This window comes from Typha angustifolia, chromosome 14 (genome assembly GCF_048772165.1).
Source record: "Typha angustifolia cultivar Huaian chromosome 14, ASM4877216v1, whole genome shotgun sequence".
Classification (NCBI taxonomy): Eukaryota; Viridiplantae; Streptophyta; class Magnoliopsida; order Poales; family Typhaceae; genus Typha; species Typha angustifolia.
In genome coordinates this window covers 11,850,376-11,864,000 of record NC_133252.1, presented here as the reverse complement: position 1 = coordinate 11,864,000, position 13,625 = coordinate 11,850,376, and positions in this window count along the sequence as shown.

Here is a 13,625-nt window from a genome sequence, read left to right as displayed (position 1 = left end):
TGTTGCATAATTCTTGGGTTCAGAGATGTTTGCTGAGGTAGATTTGGATTAAAAGCTGGCCAAAATCTATCATAGTACATGTTCCGCAGAGGAGGTTGGAACGAGGAACTTGGATCCGCAGCCACCGGAGTAGTGTGAAAAGGATTGCGACCAACCTGAGCCACTAGCGGTAGAGTGCTCACCCCTCCCTGGTACATCCTACTGTTGTAGCTACTGCTACTTTCAGACGTACCAAAGAGTTGAGCACCTACTGGCCTTGTGTTCTCATTCATCATTTGCTGATTTGGTGGGTTCCGAAATCCGCAGATGAGTAGGTGTTGGTCCCTCTGATCCCGACTCTTAAACCCATACTGGTAATGGTGATGCAAACATCGTGGATGATCGCATGTAAAGACACTGGGTGGATTCGGTATCATCAGCATCTCAGCATTCATCTTCTGAATCATTTCTCCTATTCTCCTCTCCACATTCCTCGGAGGCCAAGCTAGTAGAATATCCATTGGAATATCATTGTGCATATTCGCCTCAACATTTGACCCATCATTGGTCACATCCACATTGTAACCTCCTGTGCTGCTGCTGCCACCGCTCGACACCGGACAACTGTAGCCGCCCAAAAATAGCGGTTCTTGTGGTCGAGGCACTTCAGGATGTTGTCTGTAGTATAGGTTGAACTCCTCGCGGATAACATGGTTCCACAGAGAGCACTCCTTTGCAGACATCCGATCTTGGAGGTACTTGGATTGCTTGACGAGGCGCATCAAATTGTCGAACTCGGGCGCCATATGCTTGATGATTGCTACTAGCACACTCATCTTCCATGACTTCTTTAGATCATGTGGCTTCTTGTACGGTGGCGGTCCTTGTTTTTCTGGAATTCTCATCTCCGGCCACCACTCCTCTTGTGAATTAGGCCACCATGGTGGTGCAACTCCCTGGTCTAGTGGAAACCTTCTTTGTGGTGGATCACAGTGCTGCATAAGAGAAGAGAGGAGAGAACCAAGGGTAGTATCTGAGAGCTCGAGGAGCGACTCAGCCACCGACATAGAATTGCCGCTCTCTGATGCATTCGGTGGTAGGGAGTTTTGGATATGGTACCTCTCCACCGCTGCCGGGCCATTCCGATCAAACTTCACTCTCTCCTTCCACCATGCTCGTAAACTATCAGAGGCACCACTCATCGGTTTACCCTTTTCAGGTATGATGCCGTAGACAAATCCCTTGGCCCCACATGAGTCCATCATCTTGAGCATGTTCCTAAGAACTGCATCATGGGCTCTGGACATCTTCTTTTTTCGGGATTGGCTGTCGGGAGATTGGTGCACCTCCTTCTGCTTCCCCTTGTTCTTCTGTTGTTCCTGCAGGACTTTTACTTTGTCCTTACATTGCGCGATCTTTGCCTCGAGCTCCCTGATTTCTACTTCTTCGTTGTCGGCGTCATCGTCAGAGGTGATGTCATTGGAATTCACCGTCTGCGACTCGTTCATCTCTTCTTCCCTGATAGTAGAAGGACCAGCCTCATCAGGATTTGCAGCCTGAGCTGTCCCAGAGTTCTCATCTGTTGCAGATGGCATTTGAGGTGCCACATTATCGCTTATAGATCTCTTATCAGGGTTCATCGTTTCTGAGATTAAATCAGAGGAGGAGAATCCAAAATTAGTGTATGAAAATAAAATGTACAAATACGTGATACTTGATATTTGAATCTTTTTTGTGGGAAACCAAGTTTTCATGCATTCATGCATGTAATAGAATGTGGGATGTACTTTTTTTTTTGTTCGACGATGTTCAAGTTTAGCACACTTCCATAATCAGACAGCACTTGAAGGAACTAACAAGAATGTCTCTTTATAGCTAAGCAAAATTTAAAGTCAAACCTTTGTCAAAACAAAGAAAAATGGTAGTACTCCACGCGCAAGAGTGAGAGAAACTGGAAGAAAGTGAATCTAACATTAGAAGTATCACAGAAAAGAAAGTGAATCTAGATCACGCAAATAGATCATGCAAGAGCAATGCATAAGTATCTTCTCAAAAGAGAGAAATTCATAATTAAGTAGATGTATATATACATATATAGCAGTTGCTATAATGATCTATAAACAAAAAGGAAGGTAGAATTCTGCATCTACTAAGACCGAAAAGAGAATCTGCATCTGAAAAAAAAAACTGAAATTACTATAAGAAATCAGTCATAATTGGAAGTTCCAAGAGCAAGTAAAAACTACTCCTTCCTCCATGATAACATTTAGCCATCAAAGAAAACATCAATATCTAATTTAACATGAGTTAAAGGCAACAAAAATAAAAAACTAGTGATTGAAGAAATATAAATTTTACATTCCACTCTCTGATTATAATATGATAATCTGAATATTTTAATCTTCTCTACAAAAAGAAGAATAACGTTTTGAAATTAAGACAGGCTAGCAAAAACAAGCATATTCCAAAGATGTGAAGGAAAAATATACTGAAGCTAAAAAAAAGAGAGAAGTCTAATTAATTTAAGAATTAAACTAGTGAGTAGGGGTAAACAAAAGAATATAGATTCTCTTAGAATTAAGCAGATAAAAGTTGGAAACATTAAGTTCCAATCTTATTATCTATTAAAAAACTTATAAACTAATCCACTTTAAGGAAAAGAAAAAGAAATGCTCAAGTGAAGAAAAAAGAAGAATAAATAAAATGAATGCAACAGCGACAGCAAATCTATCATTTCATACGTCAAAAACAAGCTCATACTAGCTGTACAATATGAGCAGCTTATTCTACTAAGAGGAGAAGGTATAGCCTCGGTAGAGTACTTTTAGTCTGCTCTAAATACTACCTTGAGAATGAGATGATCTAAAGTAACAGTAGATGTAGTAAGAGGAAGAAAAGAGCAGTATATGCTTAGGCTAAGAAGAGTGACTATTTTTCATGGTCCAATGTGGCATGGAGGAGGGGGTTAAATAAGATCAAAATATTTAATAATGGAAGGTAAAATATAGGTGGCACCCAAACGAGTGGAAAAAAAAAAATCCAGTTTGGCATTTGTAAAATTATGTTTACTATCTTACCCTTGTGCTTGATTTCCATGATAATTTTATCATGATTGTTATTCTCCTTATTTTTGGTATTCCTTCGTTCAAGAAAATGCCATGAGAGCATTTGACACTTAATAGATTTTCAGAGTACATATTTGAAACTTAATGCTACTGAGATCAACTGGAATTTGTAGTAGTGTCGATTTAACGATATATATAGTAAGGTGATCGTTATAATAGTTCTCCGATACGACAAGAATAGTAGTTAATATTTTGGCGAGTGAACTAAATATCTATCAGAAAACATAATAAATAGTCTCACCCGAGAGATTGTTAATTTAATTTTAGTCGAGTTCCGCAAGTTAATCTGTGCTATACTGATTCATTCCATATATTTCTCGTACAACTATAACCCATCAAAGTTTATAACAAATCTAAGCAAACATGCTATAACCTATTACCACAATCACATTTTGAAAGTAAAGGTTCCTTTTTTTTTGTGAAAAAATAAAATTTATAAATAGGAATATAAAGGTTGGTAGTTTCCAATATTCACAATTGCCATGAACTTTTGTATACTTTGAAAAAATAAAAGAAATTATAGTTTAATCATTCAAAATGATGAGAATTTTAAGAGCATGATTACTATGTTTAGCTTGCCTTTGGAAGCAATCAGAAAGGGTAGATTAGTAGTTTCATGTATGGATAGGAAAATTTTGAAACTAGGGTTTTGCAACGGCTATCAAAATGAGTGACTGAGCTGTGCCAATTCACCAATCTTATTGTTTAATGAAGTAGACCTCCCATATATTACTAAGGGCCCCACATTGGATTAGCCCAATTGCTAAACTCACCAAATAAGTACCCAAAAAATCCCCCAATTTGCACCTATCTATCCCTTCAAAATTTTCAAAGTGTTCGTGAGAGCTTATGAATTATTTCATCCTATTTAGCAACTAAATTAGTCTCCAATTTTTGCAAGCTAAAAAATCAACTGCAATTAATAGTTGTCTCCATAGCTTCTCCAGCAGTGAATCTTAAGATTAATCTACTCCTACTCCTACCACTACCAACGTTCCTCACTTCTAATCTGCATTCTAGGATTCACTTAATCTCTAAAATGGTAAGTTGGATTGCCTACCTGGATTTTCTCATAAATGTAGTCATTAACTCAGTAGATTATATAATTTCCTAAAAATGTTACTCAGTAGGTATTTGATGGTGATATGGTGATTTATCCAATCATTAAAGTCTTCTACAAATGGAAAAAATATTTATGGTTATCTTTTACTTGGGAGATATCCTATACACTATAGTCCTCTGACATTTAAGCAATTCCACAGTTTGACACCCTATGCGATTGAAATTTGTATCTAGCTCGCAAAGTAAGCAGAAAACACGCTAGGATTAAATGTTTTTTAAATTGATTGTATGTCTGGTTTGATCATTCTCTTTCTCTTGAGAAACAACAGAAAGCTTTAAGTGGTGGAGATGCCATTAGCCATGGGAGATGCATGCATATTTTGCAATCCCTATAGTAAGTCATAATGTTTTCTTTATTTTTCAATTTCAAGATATAAGTTACCATTAAATCCCAAGTTGTAATTCAGATGAACATATCTGCAATACAATGAGTGAAAGATTTGAGGAATGGATAGTAATTTACAAATGAATGTATGTAATAGCACGTCTTGTAACTAGAATATCATCTCTGAGGGTAAAATACATTATATTTTGGAGAACAATTTACAAATAAACAGCTGCCTTGTATTATTTGTTTCAAATATCTATTGATTGCATCATTGCATTCGTTCAGAAGGCATTTTCTTATGTTACAGTATACTATCTAAATATATCTCAGTCTTTGTTTGCGTGTATTGATGTATCTAGATTCATACTGATATCCATATAATCAAATGCATTCAGGAAAGAAATGAATAAATTGTGCGATTTCACCACTATTTGATATGCATATCCAACTGGTTTCCACCCTTATATGATAAGATGTATAATTGTTTCTCTTATACACTGGCAACAAATAAATTGTGGTGGTCAGTAAATCTGTTGGATAGCGTATTTTCAGTAACTCTTAAAGGAACACGACGAAAATGCAGTTACTGCATACCAATTTTTGTCGAAGCTAGGAAGCTAATATGCGGGTATCGTCGCGTGCAGACAATTGAGATAGAATTGAACCTATCATTCATGTCTAATTGTTGTTTTACACTTGTTTAGGATTGGCAAAAATCAATGGTGATCTAACACCCCCGCATAGTAAACGATATCTAGTACGCATAAAATACAAATTCTTATAGGATTAATTCGCCTCGAAGGACAATATTGAATGATTCACCACTGTATGTCTATAAATATGTGATTCCATAGCAGTACAGAGTCACCAAGAAGACTTATTTCATTATTTTCCATCCTCATTTCAGCATTGAGTGGTTCCTTTCTACTATGGATACTGGAAGCCAACCTAGCTTTTTCAGTCTAGCCATCTCCCTGGGATACCGGAAGGGAATCCTTTCTTTTGAAGATTAATTAGGATTCTCCGCTCACTCTCTTACTCTGTTGTAATATCGATTTGCATAGAGAGGTAATTCTTGATGTCTATTTTCTTAACTCCTTGCTGATTGGTTTTTCATGCTACTTGGTAAATAGTTAGTAATCTTCTGATAAATACTTGTACCATTTTGTCAGATGATTTTGCTGAAGAATATTGTTTTTCTTACTACTGTTTTTTTTTCCTTACAGAGAAAAGGAAACTTGTTCTCACCATCGAATTAACTCTGACAAGAAAGAAAGCAGACATCGACATGCATGGATCAAATATATCGAAACTATTTCTAGAGCTCATTATCTCTATTTTGAATGCCTTATTAAGCATCTCAAGAAATAACTTATAGGCTAATTGTCAAAGTTTTATTATAGTCAGAAAAGGGAACTACAAATAGAGGTGCTCTTCATGCATATTTATTTATGTCAACCACTCTCATCATTCTGCACTACTGGGATGGGCCACCTTGTTGCGACTTATCGCCATGAGATGGATCGTCAAAATTCCCAAAGATTATTGGGTCATAGATGAATTCAGTGTTCATGCCCCTTGGCTGGTTCTCCGCTGCCGTCGCCTGATCATATGAAGCAGTTCCCGTTGGCATACCTGAGGACTGCTGCATAGTGTTCCGGACATTGTCGGCCAAAGTGTTGCTTCCCACATTACTCCCATAGTAGTACCCCATCATGTTACCATGCTGATGTGATGAACTTGGTCTTGCACGAAGCTCATTCTGGGTAGAGCTTTCCCCTACTTCAGGAAATGTTTGTTGCTGAATTCTTGGGCCGGGAAATGTTTGTTGCAGAATTCTTGGGCCCAGAAATGTTTGTGGAGGTAGATTTGGATTAAAAGCTGGCCAAAATCTATCATTGTATATGTTCCTCGGAGGTTGGAACGAGGAACTAGGATCTGCAGCCATAGGAGAAGTGTGAAAAGGATTGCGACCAATTTGAGCCACTTGCGGTAGAGTGCTCACCCATCCCTGGTACATCATATTGTTGTTGTTGTAGCTACTGCTACTTCCATACGTACCAAAGAGCTGAGCACCTAGTGGCCTCGTGTTCTCATTCATCATTTGCTGATTTGGTGGGTTCCGAAATCCGCAAATGAGTAGGTGTTGGTCCCTCTGATCCCGACTCCTAAACCCATACTGGTAATGGTAATGCAAACATCGTGGATGATCGCATGTAAAGACAGCGGGTGGATTCGGTATCATTAGCATCTCAGCATTCCTCTTCTGAATCATTTCTCCTATTCTCCTCTCCACATTCCTCGGAGGCCAAGCTAGTAGAATATCCATTGGAATATCATTGTGCAAATTCGCCTCAACATTTGAGCCATCATTGTTGACGTCCACATTGTAACCTCCTGTTCTACTGCTGCCACCGCTTGACACCGGACCGCCGCCCAAAAACAGCGGTGCCTCTGGTCGAGGCGCTTCTGGATGTTGTCTGTAGTATAGATTGAACTCCTCGCGGATTACATGGTTCCACAGGGAGCACTCCTTTGCAGTCATCCTATCTTGGAGGTTCTTGGATTGCTTGACGAGGCGCATCAAATTGTCGAACGCGGGCGCCATATGCTTGATGATTGCTACTAGCACACTCATCTTCCATGACTTCTTTAGATCATGTGGCTTCTTGTACGGTGGCGGTCCTTGTTTTTCTGGAATTCTCATCTCCGGCCACCACTCCTCTTGTGAATTAGGCCACCATGGTGGTGCAACTCCCTGGTCTAGTGGAAACCTTCTTTGTGGTGGATCACAGTGCTGCATAAGAGAAGAGAGGAGAGAACCAAGGGTAGTATCTGAGAGCTCGAGGAGCGACTCAGCCACCGACATAGAATTGCCACTCTCTGATGCATTCGGCGGTAGGGTGTTCTGGATATGGTACCTCTCCACCGCTGCCGGGCCATTCCGATCAAACTTCACCCTCTCCTTCCACCATGCTCGTAAACTATCAGAGGCACCACTCATCGGTTTACCCTTTTCAGGTATGATGCCGTAGACAAATCCCTTGGCGCCGCATGAGTCCATCATCTTGAGCATGTTCCTAAGAACTGCATCATGGGCTCTGGACATCTTCTTTTTTCGGGATTGACTGTCTGGAGATTGAGACACCTCCTTCTGCTTCCCCTTGTTCTTCTGTTGTTCCTGCAAGATTTTTACTTTGTCCTTACATTCTGCAATCTTTGCCTCGAGCTCCCTGATCTCTACTTCTTCGTCTCCATCGTCCTCATCAGAGGAGCTGTCATTGGAATTCACAGTCTGCGACTCGTTCGTCTCTTCTTCCCTGATAGTAGAAGGACCAGCCTCATCAGGATTTGCGACCCCACGAGCTGCTGTCCCAGAGTTACCATCAGTTGCAGATGGCATTTGCGGCGTCGCATTATCGCTTGTAGATCTCTTTTCAGGGTTCATCGTTTCTGAGATTAAATTAGAGAGAATAAATTGGAGGAGAATCCAAAATTAGTGTATGAAAAAAAAATGAACAAAATGCGTGATCCTTGAAATGTGAATATTTTGTATCGGAAACCAAGTCATGCATGTAATAGAATGTGGGATGCACTCTCTTTTTTTTTTTGGTTCGACTATATTCAATTTTAGCATACTTCCATAATCAGACAGCACTTGAAGAAACTAACAAGAAAGTCTCTTTATGCCATTAAGTTTTAAGTAGCAAAATTTGAAGTCAAAACCTTTGTTAAAAAGAAAAAGAAAAGAAAAATAGTACTCCAATCTCAAGAGTTAGACAAACTGGACATTAATTTGGACATGAAGATATGTGGAAAACAATATTTCTGTAGATAGTTCAAGATAGTTATATGATTTTAAGGATCAAACTAACATAAGAAGTATCGCAGAAAAGAAAGTGGACCTCTAAAAGTCTTGTTTTAAGTACAAAGCAAATAGATCACGTAAGAGCAATGCATGACTATCTTCTCGAAAAAGAGAAATGCATAACTATAACTATAACTATATATATATATCAGTTCCTATAATGATCTATAAACCAAAAAGAAGGTAGATTTCTGCATCCACTAAGACTGAAAAGAGAATCTGCATCTGATATAAAAAAGAAAAGAAATTGCTGTAAGAAGTCAGTCATAATTGGAAGTTCCAACTACTCCTCCATGATTACATTTAGCCATAGAAAACATCAGTATCTAATTTAACATGAGTTATATGCAAGAAATATAAAAACTAGTGATTCAAGAAATATAAATTTTATATTCTACTCTCTGATTATAATATGATAGTCTGAATATTTTAATCTTCTCTACAAAAAGAAGAATAATTTTATGGAATTAAGACAGGCTAGCAAAAACAAGCATATTCGAAATATGTGAAGGAAAAAATACTGAAGCTAAAAAAAAGAGAGAAGTCTAATTAATTTAAGAATTAAACTAGCGAATAGGGGCAAATAAAAGTATATATATTCTCTTATAATTAAGCAGATAAAAGTGGGAAGCATAGTTCCAATGTTATTATCTATAGAAAACTTATAAACTAATCCACTTTAAGGAAAAGCAAAGGAAATGCTCAAGTGAAGAAAAAAAGGAACAAATAAAATGAATGCAACAACGACAGCAAATCTATCATTTCATACGTGAAAAACAAGCTCATACTAGCATTACAATATGAGCAGCTTATTCTACTAAGAGGAGAAGGTATAGTCCCTGTAGAGTATTTTTAGTCTGCTCTAAATACTACCTTGAGAGTGAGATGATCTGAAGTAACAGTAGATGTAGTAAGAGGAAGAAAAGAGCAGTATATGCTTAGGCTAAGAAGAATTTTTCATGGTCCAATGTGACATGGAGGAGGGGGTTAAATAAGATCAAAATATCCAATAATGGAAAGTAAACTTTAGGTGGCACCCAAATGAGTGGGAAAAATCCAATTTGGCATTTGTAAAATTATGTTTACTATCTTACCCTTGTGCTTGGTTTCCATGGTAATCTTATCATGCTTGTTATTTTTCCTTATTTTTGGTATTCCTTCATTCAATATATCAAAAAGAAAATGCTATGAGAGTATTTCACAATGAATAGATTTTCACATAGTACATATTTGAAAACTAATGCCACCAATTTCAACTGGAATTTATAGTCACGTCGATTTGCGGATATATAGTAAGGTGATCGTTGTCGATACGACAAGAATATCAGTTAATATTTTGGCAGGTGAACTAAATATCTACCGAAAAACATAATAACTGATCTCATCTGAGAGATCGTCGACATTTATTTTCAGTTGAGTTTCATAAGTATTCTATGCTGTGCCGATCCATTCCATTTATTTCTCGTACAAATAATATCTACGAAAATTTGTAACAAATCTAAGCAAACATTCTATCACAATCACACAATCACAATAGGAAAGTAAATGTTGGTATCGAATATTTATGTTTATACTTAGGAAAAAGAAAAAAAAAGAAATTATAGTTTGATTATTCAAAATGATGAGAGTTTTAAAGTATGGTTACTATGTTTAGCCAACCTTTGAAAGCAATCAAAAAGGGTAGATTAGTAATTTCATGCATAGATAGGAAAATTTTGAAAATAGGGTTTTGCAACGGCTATCAAATGCCTTTGGCCAAGTGACTGAGCTGTGCCAATTCACCAATCTTATTGTTTTATGAAGTATACCTCCCATATATTACTTAGGGCCCCACATTAGATTCTAACCCAATAGCTAAACTCACCTAGTAAGTACCCAAAAAATCCCCCAAAATTTGCACCTATCTATCCCTTCAAAGTGTTCGTGAGAGCTTATCAATTATTTCATCCTATTTGGCAACTAAATTAGTCTCCAATTTTTGCAAGCTAAAATATCAACTGCAATTAATAGTTGTCTCCATAGCTTCTCCAGCAGTGAATCTTAAGATTAATCTACTCCTAATCATACCACCACCAACGTTCCTCACTTCTAACCGGCATTCTTAGATTCACTTAATCTCTCAAATGGTAAGTTGGATTACCTACCTGGATTTTCTCATAAATGTAGTCATTAACTCTATAGATTATATAATTTCCTAAAAATGTTACTCAGTAGGTAAATGATGATGATATGGTGACTTATCCAATCATTAGAGTCTTCTACAAATAGTCCCCGCATAAATGTGAGGAAATTTGCACATGACACCTTATATTTAAGCGATTTCATGGTTTGACACCCTAGGTTAGGTTATTTTTGAATTTGTTGTATGTGTGTGATTACTTAGCCCGAAACAAGCTTAGCCTAGTTTTAATGTTTAAATTATATAAAATCTTCTAGCCCAAAACAAGCTAAGCCTAGTTTCGATATTTTAATTATATAAAATCTTTCAGCTCGGAACAAGCTAAACTCAGTGTTGATGTTTCAACTATATAAAATCTTCTAAATAGCTCTTCCAGTAGTTGTTTATTTTTTATTTTTTTTAAAAATAAATATGACATAACTATCATGAGATTAATTTTAATAATTCTGAGGGATTATTTTACTCTTATTTTAAAGAAAAGAAATATAGAGAAGTTGAGGATAAAATAGTTGTTTGATAGGTTTATCTACCTCATCCTTATGGGGCAAAAGATTATAGATATTTGTGCCTTACAAGAAATAAGTGAGAGAGTCAAGATATCCAAGGCCCAACTAGGCCCAATAACTTGTACCGGGCCTTGGGAACAATTTAAATGAAGTCTTGTGGCCTAGATCGATTTAAATACAAAATTTGAACTTAACCGTTTAAGAAAAATTTGCATATAACACCTTATGTTTTAATAGAATTGTGGTTTACACCCTATATTTTTATAATTTATAAATTGAGCACTTTGTTTGGCGAATATGTGCAGAAAATAATCTGTGTTAGATTTCAACTAACACCGTTCAAGCAGATGAGAATATTTTATAAAATTTATTTATTTTTTTAAAAAAATGACTAAAACACCTTTAGTATAGGTTGAGCAAGTATAATTTAGCCGAAGGTATTTTGATAATCTTTTTGGTATAATTAGCTTAAGAGTTTAATTAAGTTTAATCAACGGATCTAGTATTATCTTTTACACATATTTACTAAATTATAGAATTAGATTTCTAAATAGTAAAAAAATATAGGGGGTAAAACCATAATTTTATTATAAAGCAGGGTGTCGTATGAAAATTTCTCAACATTTATACTAAGTGGACCGGACCAAATTATAATTGTTAGGTTAGTCCACCATTAATTCTAACGGACAAAGATAATATAATCAACTTTGAATATAATTTTACAGTTTATCTATCGACAATAAACACTGATGTCAATGAAACACAGTTATTTATGAACAAAATATTTAAAAATGCTTTTAAATTTGAAGTATGAAAAAAGTATGTTAAAATAAAAACACATCATCTTATTAAGGATTTATATTATATTATATGCTATTAAGTTTCAATTAGTAATCAATAAAACCTCTATTTCTATTTCGACATCAAAATGAAGTCCATATTGAGAATTATAAACTCTCATGACGAAGGTCAGTCTAAGTCTACTAATTTCACATCCTGTCCATTATATCTGAAAGGTTTTTATGACAATGAATGCTTACCCTATTTCGGTATACAGTGTTGAACAGTACACTGACAAGTGCATCGTGATTCGGGCGGCCGGCGATAGCAACAGATATGGACCGTCTGATTGCTACTTCACGAAAGATCACTAGATTTTTTTTAAAGGAAATTTTCAAATCACACCCTATATATTTTTTATTATTTTTATTATTATTTTGTAGCTGGGCCCCTTATATTTTTTTATGACTTAAAAATATAAGGGGTCTAAGTAGATTGTGATTTAATAAAAGGTTTCCTTTTTTTTTTTCTTTATTTTGTGGGAAAAATACTCTCAAATAACTTGATAGAACAAGAGGATTCCAAATTAATGTCACTTAATCCTCACCTAAGGGGTTAATCTCACCTACATCCATAATGGGTGTGGGGCCCCACCAATCAAGCCAATGGTGATTAGTTAATGCATATGTGATGGTGGGGCCCAGTTGAAATAAGGTATCCAATTATTGGAGATTGATGGGAGCTCTGCAGTAATTGCAACTAAGAGTCTGGAGATCCTCCCATTGAGTTTTATGTGCATCTTGGCCCCACCAAAATGACAAATGGGGGTAGTTGCTCACTGATGTTTCTTTGCTTCAATTATGCAACTAGATTTTTGTAATCTAAGGTGGATCTTTTTATAATATATATTATTGATTCATTACTTAGTAGCTTGAGCTTTTGAATTAATTAGTCATATAATATTTACTGGTGTGATATGATGAGGTACACATCTTATTGTTTGTTATATGAGGAGGTGTGTAAAAAGTATGATATGTATTATTTGTCTTATGTTTAATGACTAAGTTTGTGTGTCAATTTTTTTATTAAATTAGGATTAAATGACCAAGTCAACAATATTACGATCATACGAAGACATTATTAAAATTTGGCTCAATTATTGAATAATAAATTGATCTAAAAGTTTAAGTTATTCGATAAATATCATACGAAAAGATATATATATATATAGAATGAACATTGAACTATGTAAGAAATACAAGGAAAATTAATTAATTACATCTATACAAACTGGATTTAATATATTTATACGAGACAATATAGAGAATCCAATATCTATATTCCATTATTTCCATCCATTGACGCAAGGGATAGATAGATTTCACTTTTGAGCATCATATCTCATGTGTTGCTCTCGGCATTCCATGCTACAGAAGGCACTTTCTCCCCTACAACCACACAATCAATTGGATCTATTAAGAAAGGAAAACAAAAAAGGCAAAAAAATAATGGATCTTTGATAAAAAAAATTCTATCTTTTTCATAAAACTTGAAGGCTTATATGTACATAGAAATGGCCACAGCTTTGAGCTTAATTTGCTTGATCATGGATATGTTTCTCTCTCCATCTCTGATGAAGTTTCAGAAAAAAAATTTTAAAAAAATCTTCAGCAAAAGAAGCTGCAACAAGTAAATAAAAATAACTAACTAGAAGAACATGAGAAAGAATTTTTGAGAA